The sequence below is a fragment of the Amphibalanus amphitrite genome, unplaced genomic scaffold (genome assembly GCF_019059575.1).
Source record: "Amphibalanus amphitrite isolate SeventyFive unplaced genomic scaffold, NRLGWU_Aamphi_draft 000412F_arrow, whole genome shotgun sequence".
In the NCBI taxonomy this organism is placed as follows: domain Eukaryota; kingdom Metazoa; phylum Arthropoda; class Thecostraca; order Balanomorpha; family Balanidae; genus Amphibalanus; species Amphibalanus amphitrite.
The window spans coordinates 334874-360095 of NW_024881906.1; the positions used below are offsets into that span (position 1 = coordinate 334874).

At 47.2% G+C, this 25222-nt stretch overlaps 1 protein-coding gene across 8 annotated transcripts in view; it reads left to right on the plus strand.

Moving 5' to 3' along the window:
- The window catches only part of LOC122390858 (LITAF domain-containing protein-like), a 34240-nt gene that overhangs the window by 2804 nt on the left and 6214 nt on the right, over nt 1-25222 (plus strand). The window contains exons 1-2 of one of the 8 annotated variants that reach the window (XM_043384245.1): nt 18840-18932; nt 22745-22898. The exons of 1 other annotated variant lie outside the window; for it this stretch is intronic. The gene's annotated coding sequence lies outside the window, so the exon portion shown is untranslated. Of the gene's footprint in view, nt 1-10773; nt 10794-18839; nt 18933-19122; nt 19188-22699; nt 22899-25222 lie in introns of those variants that run through there. 6 more of the 8 variants (XM_043384244.1, XM_043384249.1, XM_043384246.1 and 3 more) reach the window with 6 other exon arrangements.

A 25222-nucleotide genomic window follows, 5' to 3' on the forward strand; every position in this document is an offset into this window, starting at 1 on the left:
GCGAGACGTGTTGATTTCAGATCACTCTTGTTCAGCCTTGTACGATACCGGCAGCAGCATCTGTTTGGTATCAGAAGAATTTTTACGACAAAACAATTTGAAAGTAGATTACGAACCTCCAACTATTTCCATTCTTGGCGTTACTGGTGATCCAATTGACATAGTAGGTGAAGTTTATCTGAGAGTTAGCATTCTTGGTCAAACGGTGAAACATAAATTTTACATTTCAACAAAAGCTTTGTCATTCAACTGCGACATTATCCTTGGCATTGATTTCATCATTGCGCACAAATTAATCTACAACCCTTCAACTCGTTCTGTGAGCTTGCTAAAACCAATTCTTTCTTCAAATGCAGTCAAAAAGCATTCAAAGCGCTTGAGCCCAAAAAGACGCAAACGAGTACGCTTTCTTCTGTCCACAAAGGACGACGAAAATTCCGGTGAAGAAGATGCTTATTCTGACGAGACGACGAAATTGTTCACAACTGCGGAAAAACATGCATTAGTTATTCAGGACGAAAAGTCATATCCATTGTTCGTGAAACAAACTGTTGAAATTCCTGGTTATAGTGAACAATTTGTACGCGTGAAATTACCACGTTTTCTAGAGCCAAATGATTTTCCATATCTCATCCAAGCGCATTGCGATCAAAGTATCCGAGACATTCAGGTTGCCCGTTCTATCATTTTCTTGGAAAAGTCAGGCACGCTGGTACGTGTCATCAATTCGTCAAACAACCCAGTTATTTTGAGGAAAAATCTGCGGATCGCGCAAGCCCACCCAACAAATCTTTCCCCCACGGGTCAGGTCACAGACCGACCCCTCCCCTCCAGACAGGACGCTGACCTTGCTCTGTCTGGTTTAGCAAGTGCCAACTGCCAAACAGTGCCGTCTGTTCCAACATCCGTCAGCGCCTCGTCGGAACAAAAAACGGTCGCTGGGCCGGACTTGGCTGCGTCAGACACAAACAAACCGACGACCTCTGCTCAGAGCACGTCAGAATACAAGTCTACCTCTGACATTGATTTGGAACATGTCCCGGAACCCTTTCGTTCTCAGCTCCGCGAGCTCATCAAAAAACATCGGCATGCTTTTGGAAACGACATCTCGGATATAAAACAGACAGACGTTTATAAACACCACATCGAATTAACAGATCACACTCCGGCTTATCAAAGACCATATCGTCTCCCATTCGCCCATCGGGAGATAGTCAAGAAAGAAATAGATCGCATGTTGGCAGCAAAAAATCATTGAACCATCGGTTTCACCATACAACTCTCCGATCATTCTTGTGAAGAAATCAAATGGTGGCTATCGCCTTGTATCAGACTTACGTCTTCTCAACTCAAAGATCAAAGATGACAAATTTCCTCATTCATTTGCATCTGATGTCATTGATCAACTTTCTGGGTGTGAAGTTTTCTCAACTTTAGATTTGCTCAGTTCATTCCACCAAATTCCTTTGGATGAATCTTCTCGACATTATACTGCTTTTTCAGCTGGAGACGGCAAATATCATATGAATGTCGTACCAATGGGTCTTCGTTCAAGTTCTTCTGCTCTCAATAGAGCATTGCAAATTGCACTCAGTGGTCTTCAGGGTATAGATGCATTCTTATACGTAGACGATATTCTTATCGCTAGCAAAACATACGACGAACATTTAGAAAAACTCGCCCGTGTATTCTCACGATTAGAAGAAACTCGTTTTGTACTAAATCCCGCGAAATGTGAATTCATGAAAACTCAGATAAAATATTTGGGTTTCATATTGGACAAACATGGAGTTCGTCCAGATATATCCAAATTGCAAGCAGTTCAAGACTTTCCAACACCAAAAACTGTGAAAGATGTTCGTGCCTTTCTAGGCTTTGCAAATTACTATCGTAGGCACATTCCAAAAATGTCTGAACTTGCAGCTCCTTTAGTCCACTTGACAAAGAAAAATGTTGAATTTATTTGGTCTCAGGAATGCGAAGATGCATTCTCATCCATCAAAGAATCGTTAGTTAAGTATCCTGTGCTGAGATTCCCGAACTTTGAAAAAGATTTTTACTTATCTACAGATGCAAGTGACTTTGCCATTAGTGGCGTATTGGAACAAAAATATGGTGATCATTTTCACCCCATTGCTTTTATTAGTCGACAGCTCAACAAAGCTGAAAGAAATTATTCAACCACCGAAAAGGAGTGTCTTGCAATTACTTGGTCATTTGACAATTTGCGATGCTATCTCTTAGGTCATTTTACTCATATCATGACTGATCATTTACCATTGAAAGGTATTTTCAAGTCAACTAACCCTGGTGGTCGTCTAACCAGGTGGTCTTTAAAATTGACAGAGTACGATTTTGATGTCACTTATGTCCCAGGAAAGTTAAATGTCAAAGCAGATGTCTTGTCTCGTATCAAAATAGATTCACAAACCAAGACAGACTTTCTTGGTCATGTTGCCGCAAATACAATCGAAAGTGAAGGCTGGACAAGAGAAAACATCAAAGCAGAACAACGCAAAGACCCAGATCTGATACCGATCATCGACCGTCTCGTCAAACCGAAAGCTAAAGGCCCCGATCTGAAACTACATGAACCTCTTTCAAATTTTTTCCTGAGTGCAGATGGTTTACTTTATCACGTAGCCACCCAAAACAACAAAACTCGACCATTTATGGATCAGATCGTGGTCCCATCTGCTATGAAAAAGCTGATTGTTCAAAGATTCCATGATACCATTTGGTCGGGACACCTCAAATTTGAAAAGACTCTTTCCAAAATTCGACTTCAATTTTATTGGAGACACATGTACACTGATATCAAAAACTACGTAGAATCTTGTCGCTTATGCATGGAAAGAAGCGCTCATAAATCCATCAAACGTGCGCCATTGCAACGCACAATGACACCTGAGCACCCCATGCACATCTGTAGTTTTGATATCGTTGGCCCACTAAAAACAAGCTATCGTGGTAATTCATACTATCTCTCTTGGATAGAACATTTTTCAAGATGGCCTGAGGCAATTCCATTGACCGCTACTGATACTACTACAGTAGCCAAAGCATTCGTTGAACAAATCATTTCTCGACATGGCATCAGCAAATATTTACTTAGTGATCGTGGTTCCAATTTCACATCAAAGCTCATGAAAGAAATTTGCAAACTTCTAGGAGCAAAACAGCTTTTCACTACTCCCATTCACCCGATGGCCAATGGTCGTGTGGAACGACTACATTCAACAATCGGCAACATCCTATCTCATTTTGTAGACGAAACCCAGAAAAATTGGGATGAAGTTTTGCCTTTAGCGCTTTTGGCGATTCGAAGTTCCGTGCATCGATCAACAGGTGATACACCTGCCCAAATTTTTACGGGTCGTGATATATCTTTACCTTTTGACGTAGACTCCAAACTTCCTCATGACCCGTACCATTCGATAGACTCATATCGTGATCTTCTACTTCGGCATTTAACAACATTGCATGAAACTGTTCGTGAAAACAACGAATCTGCGATTCAGGCCCAAGAACGGTCACATCCCACACAATCGAGTCCAATTACATTCAAACCAGGGATGCTGGCATATTTACATCACCCAAGTTTCAAACCAAATTTAACGCGAAAACTTCAAAAAGTTAACCGCGGTCCATATCGTATCCTCGACATGACGAGCCCGGTTAACGCCAAAATTCAACATTTGTCCAATATCGGAGACATCCAAACGGTCCATATCAATCGTCTTCGAAAATTTGAAGAAAACGACCCGTTTCACACCTGTGTCGACACACCATCTCTCAGTAATGACTCTACCATTCGTTCCGTGCGTAATGCCTCAGAGAGCAGTAACACCGGTGCGCGCCCGCCCGTTACACTGCCGGCAAAGCCAGGGACGTTGGAGGCTCCTTCTGACGAGAATGTGCTCGACCAGGGTGATATTGCCCGGCTGGAGGAGGACTGGCGTATTTATCACGCAGACCACCGTGAGGTTCCCCAGGCTGATCACCTGCGGTATAACCTCCGGCCTCGCACAAATATACGCCCTCCAGACCGCTATGGCAATTGAGAAGCCAACTGATGGCTACATGGTGACTGAGATCCCATGAAAGTTGTTGCGCTAAGAAGGTTGATGGTATATCCCTCGCGCCTATACACCAGCGAAACGCTGATGGCTACATGGTGACTGAGATCCCATGAAAGTTGTTGCGCTAGAAGGTTGATTATATATCCCTCGCGCCTATACACCAGCGAAACGCTGAAGGTGTACTGGAGTACACAAGCAATTGCCCTTTCATATCTAGTAGCGCTACATCTGCATTGTAAATACAAGCATCCACTGTACATAGTATGTCAGATGAATGAATCTTTGTATGATGATTACCAAAGCATATGTTGTTGATTGCTGTTGTCATCAATTCTTTGCATATGTTGCCATGCCAAAAACGTCTTGATACTGACACATTAGCCTTGTTTCTTTTTCAGGTTCCTGATTTCTGTGGCGGAACGAGTGCAGCGTCAAAAAATACCCAAACAAGCATGCTTTTCGATTCCCCTGTCAATTAACACATACTTTACGAACTAACGGATAATCAAGTTCTATTTTCGTCATTAACTTTATAACATTAGTCCGTAAAATCTTGCCAATTCTGGTTAGTTAGCAAACTCAGAAAATATGAAAGTTAACAATTCCAGTGAATTGTACACAAGTATTCATCTATTTACGAATTACCAGCCGATACATAAGAAATATTGTTAATTGTATGCCCTCCCAAGCACACAATTCCATGGGTATGACGCCACTAGGTGCACTCGTTCGCAAGACGCCACTCTTCAAAAGTACTTCAAAAATCTAATGATTATATTTTTCCCAACAACTTATCAGACCTAACACAATAGTTAGATTTTCCAATAATACTTAACACACTAACCCATTGGCCTCTTCAATTAATTCTTTAAAGTAAGTCACTTGGCAGTATTATTCGGAACCGGTCATTTTGCAAGTCATTGGCTCATTAGCCGCTATTTTTTCCTCGTTAAACTTTTATCATTAACGATCTCTCGATCGAATGACCGGAGGTATTGCCCGTTTTTAACAACAACGCAATGTTTTGCTATCAGCTGTGTCAAAAATGTCTTGTCTGTTCTTTCTGTCACACCGTCTTCCATGGTCTTCCGCCTCTACAAATGTATATTTCTATGTTACCATGAATGTTATACAACGCAACGGCAAATGTATATTGGTGACACAGCGATAGCACAACATAAAAAAAAAACATGTGTGTGGATGTGGATGTTCGTTTACAGACTTACGGAAAGTAATTCTGACTGTTGACGGATCCGAATGTTTGTGACTATTGTAGTCAATGGGTCCGTGGCACACCTGGGTAACCAACACAACAGAGGTGTCGTACAGAGAGCTATCTTTCTCTCTCTCCCTCTGTTACCCAATACCCAGTGTTATGTACGTGCCTTTTGGTAAACATGTGTTGTATTATGCCGATGGATGACTGATTTGTTGTATGATGTATGTTTGTATGGGGCATCGTTTTGGCATACTTTGATCCGTTTTTCTTTCGTTCACAGACCTTGCGTTTCTGTTACCCATCTGGGAGTGGCCACTATCTGACTCCCCGAGCAGCGACTTCGGAGAAAAGCCGATACGCATCACGGTCTGCAAAAGCTGGCTGATCATAGTCATGATGGGACTGGACGATCATTGCCAACCCGTCTGACTGTCTCAGTCGCTCTGCATCTGGTCCACGCAGCATACACTGCAACAGCGGACGCCCTCACCAACTGCTACGGCTCGTACCATGGGCCCACCGCCATCGCCAGGCTGACCCACATCGCCTGCCGCTGTGACTCCATCTGCTCAACGTGCATCTGCTTCATCTGCTCCATCTGCTCTGCCAATCCGTCTCGCCCCTCTCGTCGTCCGGGCCAGCCGCCATCAACATGGCTGAGCACACGTCGTCGCCATCAACACGTTGTCGACCAACAACAAGGACGCCAACACCCTCGCTAGCGGTTCACCAACCTCCAATAAGCTGATGACTTCCGGTATCCGTGCTGTGCGGCGGCAGCCAACGCCGGCCGTTGACCGTTGGGGCCCCTCCGTCACGGCGCACCATGGCCGCTGCCCCTCACCAACAACACGGACGTCATCAGCTACCCGGAGCGATGTCTGGCGTCTCACAGAGACAACGGTCGAACATCACGGCGACGATGCCAGCGACGACTACGAGGACGAGACAACCAAATCAGAGAGCAGCAGCAGCAGCAGCAGCAGCAGCAGCAGCAGCAGTTGTACCAGCAGCAGCAGCAGCAGCAGCAGTTGTACCAGTAGCAGCAGCAGCAGCCGTACCAGTAGTAGCAGCAGCTGTAACCGGCGTTCCGTTCGCGGTGTCATACGTGGATCAATGCAGTTTAGGACCGTGATTGCTTATTGGTCGCCTCCTCTTGTCGGCTTGTTGGGGGAGGAAAGATATGTGGAGAAGGAAATCATGGCCTCCCACTCCCGGATGGAGGCCCCAATACCATATCTCTTCTAACCTCTCTTTTTACCCGTCTGGTCTTCTGTCTGGGTGTCTGGGGCGCCCAGCAACACGGGACCGTCGGCTCTTGGCCGACGGCCACCCGGTCACGTGACGGCGTCCCGACACCCCATAAAAACCTATGTTTCTGTAAATACACCACTCACTTCTCCGCCACCGTCTTTGCCGGACGCAGTGCCGGACCCGTCTCCGAGGGCGGCCTTTCGCCGTCCAACACTAGTTATCGGTGGTTCATCCAGGGATGATGTGGGAGTCTACGGCTCTCCTAGCGTCCAAAATTCAAGGAAATTTGACGTGTCACATGTTTGTCGCATAAAACTTTTTTTCATTTCCATACTGGTTATCCAAACAGAGACATCATGCGTATGTGAACAATTGTTGAACTTTGTTGCCGCTCATCATAAAATGATCCTGCGATTTAACCCGCGACCTGGTGGGGGGGCTATTTTTTGCCCCCCCTCCAGACTTTTCGATATATCTCCAGAACCACTGCGCCGATCGTCACCAAACTTTCAGTACCCTCCCGGACATCAATTTTACACATTGTGACCAAAAATTTTTCCAAAGGCTATGATAGGTTGGCCGGAAATGACGTCAGAGTGACGTCATGTTCTGCCGTTTTCGACCCAAAAAAGGGTTTCGCGGGAAGAGCTGTCAGGCCTATAGCTTTGCAAATACAGAAAAATGATACAGACATAAAAGCTGTAGAATGGACAGGGCTACAAAACTGCTATCTCGGATTTTTGAAATTTTTGGATTTTGACCTTAGCGGTTTCTTGATGACGTCAGCAGTCATTTCAACGCCCGCCATTCCTTGAACCCGAGTTTTGCTGACCTTGAGCTCCCTTTGTTATCAACGTGAAATCCGTCGTCGGCGCTGAGAAAGCCTATTGCTTTTCATTTTAATTTGAATATTAGAAGATACCCACCACTGGAACTTGGACTGATATTATACCAAGGCCGAAGATGATCAAGCTGCCTGCTATATCTGGAGCTTGGTGTTCAACTTCAACATGGAATAAAAAACAAAATATCAAAGCAAACTGGATATGGTACTCCAAGTTAAAGTCCAAAGAAATTTTGAAGAGCTGACAATTGACATTAATTCTTTTCCTGCAAGGTTTCCATATGGAGATCACACCATGAAGAAATATTTTTGATGTTAACAGTTGAAGGGGATTGATCATCCAGTTTTGACGAAAGACGCTGCTGACTGTCTTTGGTAAAGGATGTCGGCATGAGGTGCAATTGTGCTTGTTAAGTGGTTATAACTGGTCTTTTCACAGTATTAGATTAAATGTGCCATTGCAGCCAAGTGTGTTATCATGTAAGGTAAAATCAAAACCACAATGTTGGTTTTACGAGCATTGAGAAGGCTGGTAGATAACACCTGCCTGTGCTCGTAAATCATGCTGCCAAAGTTTTCTAAATTAATTTTATCATACACTTTTGTTATCCAGAATGGTTGCACTATTGTTTGGTATCATATTATTCCATGTAAATATGGTAGTGTAAAGTCCGACCAACATGTTACCAGATTTGAAGCTGTTATGTTACCTAAGTACCTGTTTTTGACTGGCGTGGTGAATGTCACCTGGATTTTGTTTTGAGGTGCAGACCTAGTAACTCTGACTACATGGGTTTGAAGCTATTATCTATTCTGTTTTTACTGGCCTGGTGAATGGCGACTGATGTTGTCCGTGGATGGCACTGAAACAAATTTTGAGTGTCATGTACAGTAGGGTGGCCATTTTTTTGCAAAGTACACGGAATCACCGCTCCTAGCCTCGATTCTGATGCATTTTTTCATGCTGATTCCGAATCCGTCGAGAAAAATGAAAAATTCGTAAAAAATTTGACCCCTGGACGTCCTTGAAGTTTTTGGATAAAGTGAAAATATCGACATCTCGCTGTCTAATCGAAAGTTGCGTTGTGTTTAGACTAAAAAGTTTATATGAACGTGAAATATGGTTTGTTGGCGTCACAATGCCGCTAAAACCAGCAATATTACTCATTTGGTTTAGCAACAGCGTTCAATAATATCGGCACCCTTTGGGGCAATCTGCCTCTGATGGCGAGTATCGAACTAATAGTGATACACGTCTGCCTGTAGGTGGCAGCACTGTTCCCCAACCTTTGATTCTTTGATAGGTCATTGTGATATCATTAACACGTTTTATCATCATGTTTTCCTTGCCAAAAGATACAATAACCATTAATCTGATTGTCTGAAAGAAATTTCAAGCATCAGTGTGTCATTTTCCTTACCTAAACAATGTCTAAAATAAGGCTTTTCTAACCAAAAGCAAACAATCTGGGTGAAACGGCAATGCCCCAGCAATGTAAGCAACGATTACACAAGGAATCGTTTATGACAGGCTTATTTCGTTTAGTGTCATGCAGGGGATGCACCTATAGATGCTCGGCGAGCCCCACCGGCAAGTGGTCGTAAAACCCTGTGACCTGACTTCAGCCCAGCTGCCGCCCCGCAGTGATGTGTTTGGAAGATTATGCAAGCTCAACTCTCAAGCTAGAGGCGATGGCGTCGTGCCTCACCTCACTGATATGTATCACGTACCAATAAAGCCCATCATCAAACATGTCTCCGATGAAGTTAATGTATGGTTACGCGCTTCCTTGCCTGTCTGGAGGGTGTGAAACTGCCGTCCGCGGCGCCGCGGAGACCGTGTCGCTGCAGACACTGACCTCATGAGAACAGCGGCCCAAGTCGGAGACGGCCTTGCTGGCTGTTTTTCAGCGGACCCGACCTGTCGCCTAACTATACCGGATTCACTGCCAGCCACAATGAGCGAATTCCCGCAGAGGAAGTGTAAATGTAGCGAGGCAGAAGGCCCACTGGAGGGTGTCTCACTCTGCCGAGCAGCGGCACAGAGCATAGGAGCAGCGCTGCCGGTTTTTCGCCTGTCCTTTCCAGTATCCCGCTGTTGCCTAGCTACTGGCCGATGTGCTAATGCCTGGCACCGAGCTGATCTGCGAGGAAGGACAAATCCTCGGGATGTTCCGGTAACTAATTCCGGTGCGCTGTCAAACAGCGAGCTGGTCCCTTCAGATTGTGCAGTTGTTAGAGTCTGACGCTTTAGCGATCTTGCCTATTGTTCGACAGTTCATGATTTTGGCCACCATTGAGTCAATGCGCTGGGCAGGCAAGTAAGTGCATAACCATAATACTTCACCGGTGACCTGTTAAATGATGGGGTTTATTGGTCCGTGACACATCAGTGCCGCACAACGCCATCGGCTCTAGTCTACGATTGCATAATCTTCCAACGACATCACTGCGGGCCGGCAGCTGGGTTTAATCAAGTCATAGGGTCTTACGACCCAACCAAATGCCGGTGGGGCTCGCTGAGCTTCTAGGTGCATCCCGTCCCGTGTATGCTACTGAACGAAATTAACCTGTCGTACACGATTCCTTGTGTAATCGTGTTTACCCTGGCCTATTACCGTTTCATTCACATTGTTTGCTTTTACCTTATTTTACCTCATTTTAAACATTATTTAGGAAAGGAAAATGACACACTGATGCTTGAAATTTCTTTCAGACAATCAGATTAATGGTTATTGTATCTTTTGGCAAGGAAAACATGATGATAAAACGTGTTAATGATATCACAATGACCTATCAAAGAATCAAAGGTTGGAGAACAGTGCTGCCACCTACAGGCAGACGTGTATCACTATTAGTTCGATACTCGCCATCAGAGGCAGATTGCCCCAAAGGGTGCCGATATTATTGAACGCTGTTGCTAAACCAAATGAGTAATATTGCTGGTTTTAGCGGCATTGTGACGCCAACAGACCATATTTCACGTTCATATAAACTTTTTAGTCTAAACACAACGCAACTTTCGATTAGACAGTGAGACGTCGATATTTTCACTTTATCCAAAAACTTCAAGGACGTCCAGGGGTCAAATTTTTTACGAATTTTTCATTTTTCTCGACGGATTCGGAATCAGCATGAAAAAATGCATCAGAATCGAGGCTAGGAACGGTGATTCCGTGTACTTTGCAAAAAAATGGCCACCCTAATGTACAGTGTTGTAATACAATGCTGAGGGCTGAAAGTTGTCTTGTTTAGAGTGGTGAAAGTTCAGGATATGCCAGCCACCATGGTGGGTCAGAGTTAATGTGTTGCAGTCAGTTCGGCTTCGGCAAGCACACGGATGGGCATACGCATCAAGACCTGCTCTGTCATACTTTCAGCCAATTTTACCTAGGTAAGTCTTTTCTTTTTTTCTGCCAAAAGCTATGACATTGTGAATTTCAGTACTGTGGCCTGTGTGTAGCTTTCAGGAAAGCAATTCTAAATAAAGCTCTGATAAAGTGCAAAATCAGCAATGCAGCCCTCTATTACATTTTCTACAACATCTTACTTGTTCCTTGCATGGAGAGAAAAATGCAATGTTATGAATTCGTTTATTCACATAATTTGACAAGCATGCAGTTACCTGCTACTATCACTGCACAAAACAGCAGAAAACATCAGTTGATCAAACACAAGACACAACAGAAGTTTACAACATATAGGGCTGCCGAACCTGCTTCCTCCCACCACAGTTGATGCCATTTCCTAGCCTGGCTTGATGTGAGCACTGAATAGCTGCTTTGTCTAATTACAGCTCACTACCATTCAACTTAAACTACTCTCTTCAAAGTAAGAGTGAGAGCGTTCAGTGTTCATAGCAGCTCGACAGACAACAGACAACAAACATCTTGACAAACCAACCAGTATTTGATTTGGCTAATGATTTATGTGCTTGTTGTATCATGGCCAAACTACTTTAACAGCAATAATCCCCGTTTCATCTTGATCTTGCTTTTATTTCCATTTGAACTCAGATCTTGAAACAATCATCTGAAGTGATATCAGATACTGGCTCCCATTTCTCTTGAAAGCAAGTTAAAACAACAATGATAAACTAAGGCAGGAGATGTGAGTTGTGGCAGTAGATTTTTGATTCAACATATGTAAACCTTATATTGCTTGAGACCTCTGTGACAGACAAACAAATATTTATAGTTTTTTGATAGTTTGGATTCTTGGCTTGATTTAGCAAATCAGCTGTGAACCTTGACTTTGAAATCACATAAATGTCATGGTACCCGAACAAATCCTCGCATGACATTTCTTCGTAGCACAATTTTTCGTCCGCATTTCTTCGTCTACAAATCTTCGTCGGTGCATTTATTTGTCCCTCAATGCTTACTCTTGCATATATTTGCGTTGAAGAAGAAATGCGAGCCGATTTTCATATACCCTGATGCGAGACAAAGTAATGCGATACGAATAAATGCCCTGACGAAGATTTGCAGACGAAGAATTGCGATACGAAGAAATGCCATAAGAAGAATTGTCCTGGAATCCTTCATTGGCCATCATATATTGACCTTGATAAGATAAACGCATCATTCGCGCAATATTTGTCGCACTTTGATACCAAATTATTGCTTCCAAATGCCGACGTAAAGAAAACCTTTATGTGACGTCATAGAAACAGCGGAGTTCCCAAAAAGTAAACAAAAATAAAAGTCTTATATCTCGAAAACGGGTGAATATTTTCCGGTAAAATTTGGTAGATGTTCATTTTCGCTCTTTGTGATTCACGCTACATCACTTTTATGCCAATTCATTAACTTTTTTGAAGGTGGGAGGGTCCCTTTAACATATTGGTACTATGTTGATACTCTCTACGGCACCTATGATGGCTATGATGGCATAGCGATGACGTCACACTCAAGCCAATCAGCGTTCAGAAGACAGACTCGTCGGATTGTGTCAGATAAGCTGATTGGTTAAAGCTGAGCTGGTTGGAGCTGATTGGTAAAAAACCAAAGCCTCGCCGCGGGTGGCTGTATTGTCGGATAAGAACGCATTCCTGGGATAAGGACGCATTCCTGGCGTATTTTCTTTTAAAATTGCCGATAACTACGAATGGAGGCCGAAATCGGCCGTAAGGAAGTAGGCAAGTAAGTTTTCGGACACGGGCTACAAGATGGCTATCTCAGTTTCAATCCCCATGTTAAAGGTGGCCCTTTTCCTTTAAAAAATATAATTATACTGTATAATAAAATATCAACATCAGCGCAAAAGATCTACACGCAAAAGCTCTACAGTCTTGCTTTTTATAGAACACTAAACACTTAGGTATGTTTAACGTTACGGTCCGTTTGAAAACTCGGCCCGTATTAAAGGGACCCTCCCACCTTAACATTAGTTTTGAGTTGAGATAGCCAAATTGGTGGCCATGACCTGCAAATACCGGTTTGGACACTCACAACATCGAAAAATGCTTTAATTCGAAGATATGGAATTTCAAACTTGCAGTTTTCGGATTCTAAGGGGCTAATGCATTGGAATGCCCCCTTAGAATTTGTGACGTCAGCGGAGATCTAACGATTTTTAAATCTTAGACTAAAACCATCGTTTACACGTGGTGGTATACGCTGCTTTGCGCGCAACGTCTGCCGCACTTAAGGGCTGCCAAATTATTGCTTCCAAATAAAGTCGCTAGTAACAGGGGAGATCCCAAAAAGTAAACAAAAGTAAAAGCCTAATATCTTGAAAACCAGTGAATATTTTTCGGTGAAATTTGGTAGATATTCGTTTTCGCTCTTTCTGAACCAAGGGACATCACTTTCATGCCAATTCATTAACTTTTTTGAAGGTGGGAGGGTCCCTTTAATGCTGCCTGGCCCGTATCAATAATGACCGTAAGGCCGGCCCGTATAAATTCGGGCCGGTCAGTAGGTAATCGGCCGGTAGGGCAGTTCTAATACCGACCGGGCGGTATTAGAACCCACTGTTTTCCTCACGGCCATATCAAAACTCGGGCCATATCAAAATCAAAACCAAGCAAATAGTCACTATTCGATGTGCGTAGTGCGTACCCATTAGCAACGTAGGCCTGCAGTGGACTTATTTTCTAATGCTGTACAGTGGAATCTGCTTAATAAATCCTCGAATAATAAATCCAGCCGCTTATTGTGGCCGCTTGAGCCATAGGCGGCGAAACGGGGAGGGCACCGGGGCACCGTGTCCCCTTTTGATTTTGGCATTTTAACATTAGCCCTATGGGCGATGCATGGAAAGAATGGGACCAAAAGTCGGCAGTGCCCCCCCCCCTTAATCGAAGGTGTTCCGCCGCTACTGGCTTGAGCTGTTCCCGGATTTTCTCCATAGATATCCATAGTTTATAAATCCGCTTAACCCGCGCCCCACTGGGGGGGGGGGGGGCTATTTATAGCCCCCCCTCCCGTTTTTCTGCAATAACTTCCAAACCGCTTGACGAATCGACGCCAAACTTTCAGTACCTTCGGCTGCATCAATTTGACACCTTGTGTCAAAATTTGAACTTCGTAGCTGCCATAGGTCGGCCGGAAATGACGTCAGAGTGACGTCATGTTCGTCCGATTTCGACGCAAAACATTGAACCACGGCAATCGCTCCCAAGAGCTCAGTTTTTAAGCTAGATCCAATTTCTTTGCATGAAAGGACTCAGAATTGACCGCGCTATCAAACTGCTATCTCGGATTTTCAAAATTTTGAAAATTTCGAAAATTTTATATAATAATATTCAAAATTTATATTTTTATATTTTTTTCAAAAAGTTTTTGACTTTTCGAAAAAACCGGAATATATGTGACAGAACGCATGATTATGACTAACTCTAGCAAGTTTTAGCTAAATATCTTCAAAAATGGTCAAGTTATACGCATTATTGCAAAAAATTCACAATTATTAATTTTTCAAATCATTTTTTTCAGTACGTATTTGGCATCGTACACCAATATAAATGGCACCATCGTGTTCCTGAGCTCAAACTGCATCCAATAGACACCTTTTTTGTTGAAAAATTTCAACTTCAAAATTTGACCTTTTTTGACCTGAAAGTGACCTGACCTAAGCTAATTTCGACTCAAAATGACCTTGAATGACACAGACGACATCAAATTCGAAATCTTTGGCCTAAATGGACCATAAAACATGTGTCACGTGACCGACGCATGATATAATATTTTCGTGACCTGTGATGACCTGACCCTGACCTGAAAATCAAAGTACAAGTTTGGTACCCTCAAGGTATCTAGAGCATCTGTTCACGAGTGTGGAAACCAAAAATGAGCCTGATCTGACTTGTAAGACGGCGGCCAGAGCCCAAAATGTGAACAAACCAAAGTGCTAATAATTTTTACTTTGACCTGACCTGTGACGTCATCGGTGACCTCGAGGTCAATGAAATTAGGTTTCGCTCGACAGTTTTTCCGGGGCTATCAGACGCCGTTTGAATTTTGACGATCGGCCCAGTAGTTTCGGAGTTAGGAGGGGGGCTATGAATAGCCCCCCCCCCCAGTAGGGCGTGTTATACACAGACCCCAGTGGGGCGCGGGTTAATAAAGTCACTTTGGAGTTTCGAAGTCTGCAGTGACGTCTCCCGACTCGAAATGTGGCATCCAATCCGCTCCTTAACACTTAACTAAGGTCTGGTCACGAAGTCAAATAGCCCTCTAAAAAAATGTGGTCCTTTAACCGTATAACTTATTTCCTAGAACTTTGAAATTTTGTGTAGTGCAAGTGCAGGACTGCGGGATCGGAGCCGGAGCTTGACAGCTCGTCAGCTTGACTTGACAGCTCTGGCCAGAGTCGGAGCTGGAGTCACCGAAGTCGTTTGTACTTCGACTCCGAAGTCAGAGTCGACATTCTCTGGCTTGAAGTCATGCTCATTGCTCTTAACTGGTTAGTCGAAATTTATGAAGCCGTTTTAGCCGATCGTGGGCAGGTGGGATAAGAGCTGTAGGTTCTGTTGACCGTTGTGACTGGTGGACGGTGGTTGTATCAGTAAAGAGGTCAGACCAATATAGGCCCACACTGAGTATTCAATTCTCCTGGACCCTCCCATACCACACACCGTTCCGTCATTTCTATCCTCAGGACAGTCAAATCCCTCTCCTTCACGCCTCAACTCCTTGTTCCGGGCTGGACGGGCAACTTTATCCCATGCGGGAACCCCCGATAAGAGCACGCCCGTAACCGGGTGCGGTGACTGGTGTGTGCTTGGGGTGCTGGTCGGCCTGCCCTCTGGACGGGCTCAGCCTCGTCGACTCACCAGGGTGCTTGCCCAGACCAAATGTCCCCCCTCGCCCTCCCCCTAATTCCCATCTCCTTCCGGCTCTGACTTGGTCTCGTCAGACCGAAAAGTCCTAACCCAATAAAAAATCCCAGACCGTGGCGAGGTCCTCTGACCTCTCACACCAGCATCAGGTACTCTAAGGTCATGGTGAACTGGTGAACCCCTTCGGCTGTCGTTTTGCCTAGCACGGGAGGACGGCCGTTTAGAAGTGGGGGTCTTGTGAATATTCGAATGTGTGGCTTATGCAGCTGTCACCCCACCCAGAGGACCGAACTTCAGCCTTTGGTGGGTGTACAGTCCACAGCAGAAGTAATGTGGGGTTTCAGCCATGGATATGTTCTGCTTATGAAGCTTAGGAACGATTAGCCAGACTACAATGAAACTTTTAATGTAGCTTAGGTATATGTATCGTCACCCTTGCAGCTGCAACTTTAGCTATTGACATCTTCTTTTCGATCACTCCGCATTAAACAATCGCCAGTCAAAGCCAACCGTTGAGATTGGTAAAACACTAAAACCCTACATTACTTTAGCGGTGGGCTGTACCTGAGCCGCTAAAGTGTCTGAGTTCTCAGTTGTACCGTCGAACTGACCAGCATCAGTAGGTATTCTTTTAAAAATGGTTACGGAGCGAGCGAAGCGAGCGGAGTCTTACGTAGAATAACGGAAATTTCTAAGTATGAGCGGCCGGCCGGCCGGCCGGCCGTGCGGACGCTTTTGCGAGGCTTATATCTCAGCAACCACTTGACCGATTTACATGCGGTAATTTTTGTAGGGTAGCTTCATTCCTTCTACCAAGTATTGGACTATTCCCGATGCATGTGGGTGACCCCTTATGCACGTGCCACGTGCAAAACGAAGAGGTGTCACTTTTGTAATTGTTGCAATATCTCGGTAACTACTTGGCCGATTGCGCTGAAAGTTGGCATGTAGGTAGGCACCCTTTAGGCACTGCATATCCGTGTGCCAGAGTTGGGGTGCTGCTGCACGTGCGCACGTGCAGGGGTCGTTTCCAGATCTCGAGAACGGCTGGACCGATGGCGCTCATATTTGGTACACGGTTAGGGACCAGTTAGTAGGGTGCCGTGCACAAGTCAGTTGGGACCCATTTTGCACGTGCGCACGTGCAGGGTGCCGCTTCCAGATCTCGAGAACGGCTGGGCCGATTGTGCTCAAATTTGGCACATCGCTAGAGACCAGTTAGTAGGGTGCCGTGCACAAGTCAGTTGGAGGTACCCCCTCGAAATTTCGCGCGTGCAAGGCTCACCCTCTCGCTCACTCCGTTACTCGCCCCAAAAGGCGTTATACTGGTTTATTTCTGTTTACATGACTCCATATTGAATGACCGTTGCAAATAGTCACTTTTGAAATTCTTTATGGCCGATTTTTTTAGGGGACGTCCCCCCCCGGATTCCTCGACTGCCGGCGGGGGGGGGGGCGTCCCCCGTCCCCCCGCTTTCGACGCCCATGCTATCTATAAACACTCTCAAACATCGGTTTATTGGAAAACATGACACACCCGAATATTGCACCCGTTACCCCTTTGTGTGACCCTGAGGTTATCTCAGGTCATGAAGGGTCACCAGCAGTTTTTTAAAACTATTTCTTTTGAATTGATATAAGAGACGACAGACGTGCTAGAGCGGTAAAAACATGTCAGGTGTGTTCAACTCGGCGATACGGATCGACTGATATGCAGCATGACCCTTTCCGGTCAGGCCATGCCCTGACCCGAGGTCAAATTTTCCAAATGACCTTAGAAGTCCGAATTTCATTCGACGCGACTCGACGAGGGGAACACGTTGCTGGCAAAAGTAATGTCGTGGCTCCCTTCAGTCAAAATCTGTTACCTAAAACTTTTTTTTCGTATAAACCAGGGATGCGGAGTCGTGGAAATTTCAGACGGTCCAGCTCCGGCTCCGAGTAAAATGGTCCGGCTCCGGCGGCTCCGGCTCCTTCTCAGTACATCCCCTATGCGATGCATCCCCTAACTAAATACCTACGGGTGGAAGAGAAAGGGCGATTGAAATTGGATTGGTACACGTTGCCTCTGTATTTGCATAAAGGCTAATTTGAATAGTGAATACCACATGGCCTTGTACTGTCAAACCGAACTAGGTCAATAATTTTTCCTCTTAAAAAAAGAGCCGGAGTCGCCCCCTTTTTTGACGGCCCCGGCTCCGGTTCCGGCTCCGGGCTATATTGTTTTACGGCTCCGGCTCCGGCTCTGGGCAAAATATGCCGGCTCCGGCTGCTCCGGCTCCGGCTCCGCACCCCTGGTATAAACGGCTATTTTTATATTTTTTGCCCTCTGGAACATGGAATATATATCACATAGGACAGGAAAAGGTTAACTGTGAAGGAACGGGAGGAGCTGACGATGATAAGCGCGATCTGACGGTGAGATGAAGATCCTTGCGGAGGCTTGGTTACGGGGATGGTGGACCTGGACACTACACGACTTATTAGGCACTTCTGGTGTGAAAACTGAAAGGGCAATTAATAAACCCACTTTCGGTATCGGTCTCCATTATCGACACTTCAGCCTACCTACATACGTGCCGCGCTTGGATACGCTGCAATGCGTCTTCATGTCATATGTCAGGTTTGTAGTGGTATCGCAGCGATGTCGCTACCAGCAGCTACGCACCTCCGTCTTGAGGATGTAAGGTCATTATAGGGATGCCACTGTATAGAGACTCAGTGATGTCATACAATTCTGTCACTTAGGAACCGTACGTGCCACCACCTATCGGACAGCCATTGAACTAATAGTTTACAGCTTGTACAACAGATAACACTATTTTGGATGATACGGTCTTGGATGCTGCGGTGCCAAAAATGTTTTTTGGATGATACGGTTTTGGATGCTGCACCCTTGGATGTTTCACTCTTGGATGCTACAATTCCTCGTCCTTGGTTGCTGCCAATTTGGATGATACGATTTTGGATGCTGTGGTCCTGGATGTTGCAGTTTTGGATGTTTCGCTCTTGGATGCTCTGAATCATCCCTAAGGGGTCGGTTTTGGATGTTATTTGGACGTTTTGATCGCTGGATGCTAAGGTTTTGGATGTTGCGTCCCTTGGATGCTGCGCTCTTGGATGCTTCAATACTCACCCGCTGGCGCTGGACAAGGATTCTGAAAAGATACTATATCATTTAGACTGCTATTCCGACTTTGAACCTATGACGTACTAAGAGTGAAGCTTTCATTGATTGGATAAAAAGTAAAAAGCTCGTTAGCAAGCACATTTGCGAAATCCGTGAAATGTGGATTGAAAGTATTTTGATAAAAATATCATTGAGTCTTATATGTGCATGTAATCAGGGCATGGAAATTTTCTATTTACGGCAACAAATGAGAGAATAAAACATTTTTATTTAGGAATTATTGATGACGTCACATATACGTTTTGAACACGTTTATGTATGACAGATGTAGACAAACATTAGGCGATTGTCAGGGGTGTACGGATTGGAAGGTAGGGTGAATTGCGCCTATTTTCTGGCCTATTTCAATTATTGACCTTACTCTTCGGCCATTTGTGTGGATTTTCTTCTCAAGATAACGTTAAAAGTGCTTCACCAAGACTTAAATCACATTATTTGCTTTGAGGGATGCGTCACGTATGCCGCTGATAAGTTTTATGTCCTTTCATTCATGTATACCAACCTCGTAACGTAAATTATAGGGTTTTCCCCACGGACATGTAATATAATATAAAGGTGCTTTGGCCTATATCACTAATAATTCCACTTATTTGAAAAATAACATTTGCGTGGGTTTCTCTATTCTGCTTTAAAAAGTGGCCACTGGCTCGCTTCACGAGTCGGAAAGCCTCCTCCTTGCGAGGCTCGCGAGGCTGAGAATATATAAGGCCACTAAAAAAAATACGGAGATGTTTTACAATAATGGAAATTGGAATGTCCAACGATGCTGGATTTTCAAATTGATTATCATGGTTGCAGCAAAGACAACTTTGAATGCCAGCTAGTCCCAGACTGGCCACAAGTGATGTGTGTACCCAGCCAGCCATCCCAAATGGGTCCTACATGGGCTAGCTGTGGGGACTGGGGAATCTCGGCGAATGTGGGCTGGGCTACATCTGGGCATGTCTTGGGTGTCCAACTGGGTCCCAGACAGTGGCGGATCCAGGGGGGGGGGCAAAATGGGCATTTGCCCCTCCCAAACGGCATAATTTTAACATTACGCCTATGGACGAGGCATGGAAAGAATCGATAAATTGATATGGTTCCCCTAAAAAAACTCTGAGCTGGATCCGCCTCTGGTCCCAGATGGGCTAAGTGAGCCCATTTAGTCTATCTGGGACCCAGTTTGATGCCCATGACACTTGTTCATTAAGTTAACGAGCTAGACTTCAGTGCATTTCGAGCATGAAACGGCGGGGGCAAACACCCTTGTCCTCGCCAAATGGAGCCAGCCGCCAGGGCTTCCATTCTTTCAACTCAGAGTGAGACAATCTGAAGTTACAGAGAATGTGTCTGCACACTACAGCATGCATGCCTATCATTACTTTGTTGGTGTCAGAATGCCTATTGTTCCATACAAATTTGTCACAAATTCCCCATTTTATCAAAATGTCGGCTGTGCTGTGATATCTTGACTTTGGATATGATTTGTCTCCCGATTTGCTGTTCGACTGAGTTTAGATGCGTGTTTTGTCTGTCTATCGTTCTTCCTGTCCCTTCCGGCCGGCCGGCGCTCAGCCACCCGAGCCTTGTGGGACCATTTGTGGGCCATATGTCTCTGTCCTGGGCCGACGGCCGCGTTCAAAGCCGATCAGTGGTTCGACGAGTGTCGCCAGGGAGAGGACCCTGCTATCTTCTTCCTGGCACGAGCAAATATAGCATCAGCTGACAACCCACCGCGAATCGCGAAACCGATACCAAACCGAATTGTTACACCTATTGTTACAAACTCTTCTCCTTTTTCACAAAAGATACACTTAAAATGTCCATGTTTCCATTCTCTACCGGTCGCCGGCTTCCTACCTGCAGACTGCAGTGGTAGTGATAAGTGTAGTGGTTAGGGTCCCCGCATTATGTTCCATAGGTCTTGAGTTTGAATCTCTGGGGGAAGGGTCTAGTGAGAGACAAAGAGTACGCAGTTCTCTTACGTGTGACCACATTGCTTTTTGGGACTCACGCGAAAATAGTAGACGACATAAGGTGGGTCCCTCCCTACCCCCTAATCCCAATTAAAAGCCATGTGGGCTTATTTGCATGCGTCCTGTGAGCTCCAACTGGAAAAGTCCGTGTCCGTGTGTGACCCAGATATATCCCAGATGGGTCCTATATGGGCCCCACTTGGGCTGCCCATGAAAGCCCATATGTGGCTCAATAAGGGCTTCAGCTGGTCCCAACATGGGCCTGTCTGGGGTGCCCAAATCCAGATGGGACCCAGTTGGACGCCCATCCCATGACATGGGCTGCCCACCACCTGGGTCCGTGGTGGGCAGCGCAGATGGGCCCCAGTTTTGTGCCCAAGTGGGCCCCACTTGAAAAGGCTGACTGGGGTGCTTTAATTTAGCTGCAGTATTTCCTCAAGGAAAATGTTTTGGCTGCAGGGTAATGAGACTTCAGCCTGTCATTCGATTCAACAAAAAACAAAAACAAACAGCTTATTTCCCCACAATGAAGCTAGCAGGGGAACACTGGTCAACATGTATAAAGTTCAAGGAGTTGACCCCCCCCCCCCAATCCCCAAACAATCAAATCTGGGACCTTCTGCTTTTGAGTGTGTGCTGCAACATCTCGATCTCCCTCTACACACATCCCAGAGTGTGGTGAGCTAGCACATTATGCACTGCCAGGCGTCGGTCTGCGTTGATGAGGTGCATTGTTTCTTTGAGATGCGATTGGCCAGAAAAACTGTTGTGCCTTTTGTGGGGACTGGGGAGCCAGGCTAGAGTTCATGCGCGATGTCGACTGGTCGTTTATGTGTATTTTTCCCTCGTAGCTGCCTTGCTTTGTCATTCTGTGCACTGAAAAGTGGTTGCTTATTATCGTCCATTTCCTTTTACACGTAAGAAGCTGCGATGCATACGACTCAGGTGGCAGGTATTGGTGCCACTGCCATCAGAAGTGTTTGAGAGGCGTGTTGGGAGAGACTATCATCCCGTTTATCAGCGGGAAATCCCGCAGTGGGTCGAGACATAGACGGGTTGTGTTGTCCAGTTATCTATCTCACGATCTGAGTGCACATCACCATGTGCGGTAATGACTGGCGTCGCACAATTTGTCTCTCTATTCGGCTCAGTGTGTTGTGTGTTCTTAATTGTTAGCTGTTTGCTCTTATTGCTACAGTAATACTCCAACACACATTTTTCTTCCATTGCGCGCTGCACACTTCAGTAATGATTTTATTAACTCAGGTTATATGATATTCCCTTACTCCCACGGTTAGGTATTACAAATTTATTCGCGGTCATTTCTGTCGTTTAATTTCGCCTCTGAAACGTTTCAGCTTCTGGCGAGGTACTTCGTACGGCGAGCTCTCTTGTGCCTCCCTTGGCCTCTTTTTTGGAACATGACTGAATGGAGGTGATTGGGGCCAATGTCCCGGGCCGCTGAGCTGATGGCTAGGGGCCAAGTCTGGCAGGATTACGCGCTGGCCAAATATTCGCGCGGTAGTACGCGTCCTGCTGCCAGCAGCCCGCCCGTGCCCGTAGGCCAATTCATCAGTGTCTGTGGCACCGACTGGCCGCCTTGTTATTTTGCGTGAGATCAAAGGATTATGTTTGACGCAGAGCGAATCGATCTGGTTGTTGAACAACGATGCGCTGGAGTGTCGAATCCTGTGGTGTTCCGTCAAATAGTTGAGACGCTGATTGTGAATGAATCAGAAGGGCCTGGAGGGGACAATATGCTCTGTCTTGTTGCGATGACGAGAAGTGTTTCGCCAAACAGCTATCGCCACGTCGACTTTTCGTGTTTGAGCCGTATGTCGCTGAATCACCCCCTCCCGCCGCAGTGCAGCGGTCGTGGTCGTATGACGTCACACTTACGTCACCGGTAGGGGTGACGTCAGGTCCGGGCCGGCCTTGGCGCTCGCCGGCGCGGCGGCGGGCTGCAGTTGTTTGTCGGAGCTGCGACGTGCGGATGATCGGGGACGGACGGACTGTGCTCGGTGGACGGACGGCGAGCGGAGCTTCTGCGACCGGAGAACTGAGGTAGGCGGCACGGGGTTCCGCGGCAGACGGTGTGTCTATCTCCGCTGTGTTAGTAGGGCGGGACGAACTGCGGCGGTGGAGTATCAGCGGGCGGGGGACGCCGGGCGGCACTATTTCGGGAGCGCCCGCCGCCGCCGCTGTGCTGTGGGCGGTGCAGACGGCCGTGCCATGGCCGCCGCGGGGCTGGCACGGCTCCGCATCAGCCGAGGACACAGGTGGCCGGCCCGCCGCCGGCTGTGGGGCCGGCACAGGCGCCAGGACTGTCGTACCAACAGGCCGAAACTGTTTGGGCAGAACTGGCTGAAGTCAGGCTGCTGAAATCTGTCGATCATAGCATAATCTGTCGGCATAATCTGTCGATGTCTCTGTATGCCACGGTATGCAGAGGTGTTTGTGTCAACAGATGTGGGATGACTTTGGACCCGTGAAGTGAACGTCCATCACATTCTATGCCAGGTATCGTGTAACTGACGCGAATGCGCATTTACCAGCACATATATTTGCATGGGACGCTGCTTGGAAAGCCTGGGCCCCACGAGGTCACGGGTGCAGTCGTTTGTTTATACCGGTTTGCACTACTACTGCGCCGTGCGTGGGCGTGGAATGTGTCCGGGCGGGACGGGCGGCGGTGCAGAACTGCATAGCCCTGCCCGTTAGTGGTGAGCCGCCGTAGTCGTGCCGTGCTGCCCTCCACCAGCGCGCTCTGAGTTCTGACCACCCACCGGCAGTGTGCCGACTCTCTCTCCGTGACCCGCTGCGTTTCTCCGGCCGCCGCCGTCCGCCCCAGCTGTGCCCCCGGCCCAGCTGTGGAGAGCCCTGAGAGCGCTTCTGGTCGGCGGCACCGCCCGGCCAGGCCCGGCTCCATTCAGAAGGCCGGCAGGGTGGACCGGAATGTAAATGCGCGCTTCTGTGTGGGAGTGCCGCAGCCACCTGGCGCCCAGCGCGGCTCAGAGGCCAAATGACGGGTGTGGCGGCCGCGCCGCTCCGTCCTCAGCTGCTCAAGACCTGGGGCTTGTAACGGAGACATTCGTCTAGCCAGCGCTCTGTGTGATTGATATAATCTTGTTAAAGCCCTTGGGTACCAGAGACGCAGCATTTTTGTCGTTCCACGCTCGGTCGGCATTTCAGGCATCTCCGGTATGGTTCAGGCGGCGATGGCCATGCCATTTGGTGACCGCTTTAGGCGGCGGCTGCCTGTGATCTTATCTGTCGGTCCGATCCGCTCCGAGCCCATCTGGCCGGAGGGGTGTTCACGGGCACCGCACACTGCTGCGTGCGGTGTGTGCGGTGCGTCCAGCAAGCGTGGGGGTAGGGGATGGGTATGCGGTTCTGACGTCACGGCTGCGTGCGGTGGACGGTCCGCTGTGGCCAGTCCCGACCGGCCACAGCGATCGCTGTGTGCGGTGACGGAAGGCTGACGTAGGGCCGCAGTGGGCGGAGCTTCGAGGCTGTGTGCGGTCCGACCGCACACAGGGCCCGTGGGGTCGGGTATCCGGCGGTCTCTAATGACGTCACACCTAATCACTGACGACGTCACGCTCAGCCTTTTTCACCGACTCGGTCCACCAACAACGTGGCGATGCAGTTGGTGATACTGGGTGATACGGACTTATCTTGACATTAGCTGACCGGGTGGGAGGCGGAGTTGAACTATTTGAGTCATTTGCCCTCTGCGGGGAGGCGCGGGAACTCCCCGAGTCTGTAACCCTACCGCAGTTGGTCCCGGGTCGGTCATCTTGGCCCCATCTCCCGCGGCGCTGTATCCTAGCCAACAGATCCGGCTCCGCTGAATGCAGCACATTGGAGACCGTTCAATAGACGGCGCCTGATTGCGGACGCGCCGGGCGAACAGGATCATCTCCGGTCCGAGCTCGCATTGACTCCGGCTTTTCATACACGGCCGTATAGCACGGCCGTGAGAATCGCTCCGATTCAGTCGGCCGTAGACTGCATCTTCCTGCGGGGCGTGGGCGGGTGCCCTGCGCCGTGGCGCCGCGCCGCGCACTACACACCAATCGGCCGGCCATCACGGTGATTGCCGGCGCCGGTGCTCCGTCAACGGGTCAGCCCAACCGTGATCGATGGTCGTCCTCCGCGGCGCGGCGGCTGACCCGGCCGGCCGACCGATGATAGAAGACGCGGCACCGTGCAGGCGGCATTGCTGGACCAAAGCGCCGTGCAGGCTGGGGGCGATGGACCGAACCGCCGGACTGGGGTCGGGCGATCCCAAGGGACACGGGACTGGCCAGCACAGGAGGCCTTAGACTGCTGGTAGCTCTGTTTCTGTTAGTTTTCGGGTGTCTGAAAGATTAACTTTTTTCTTT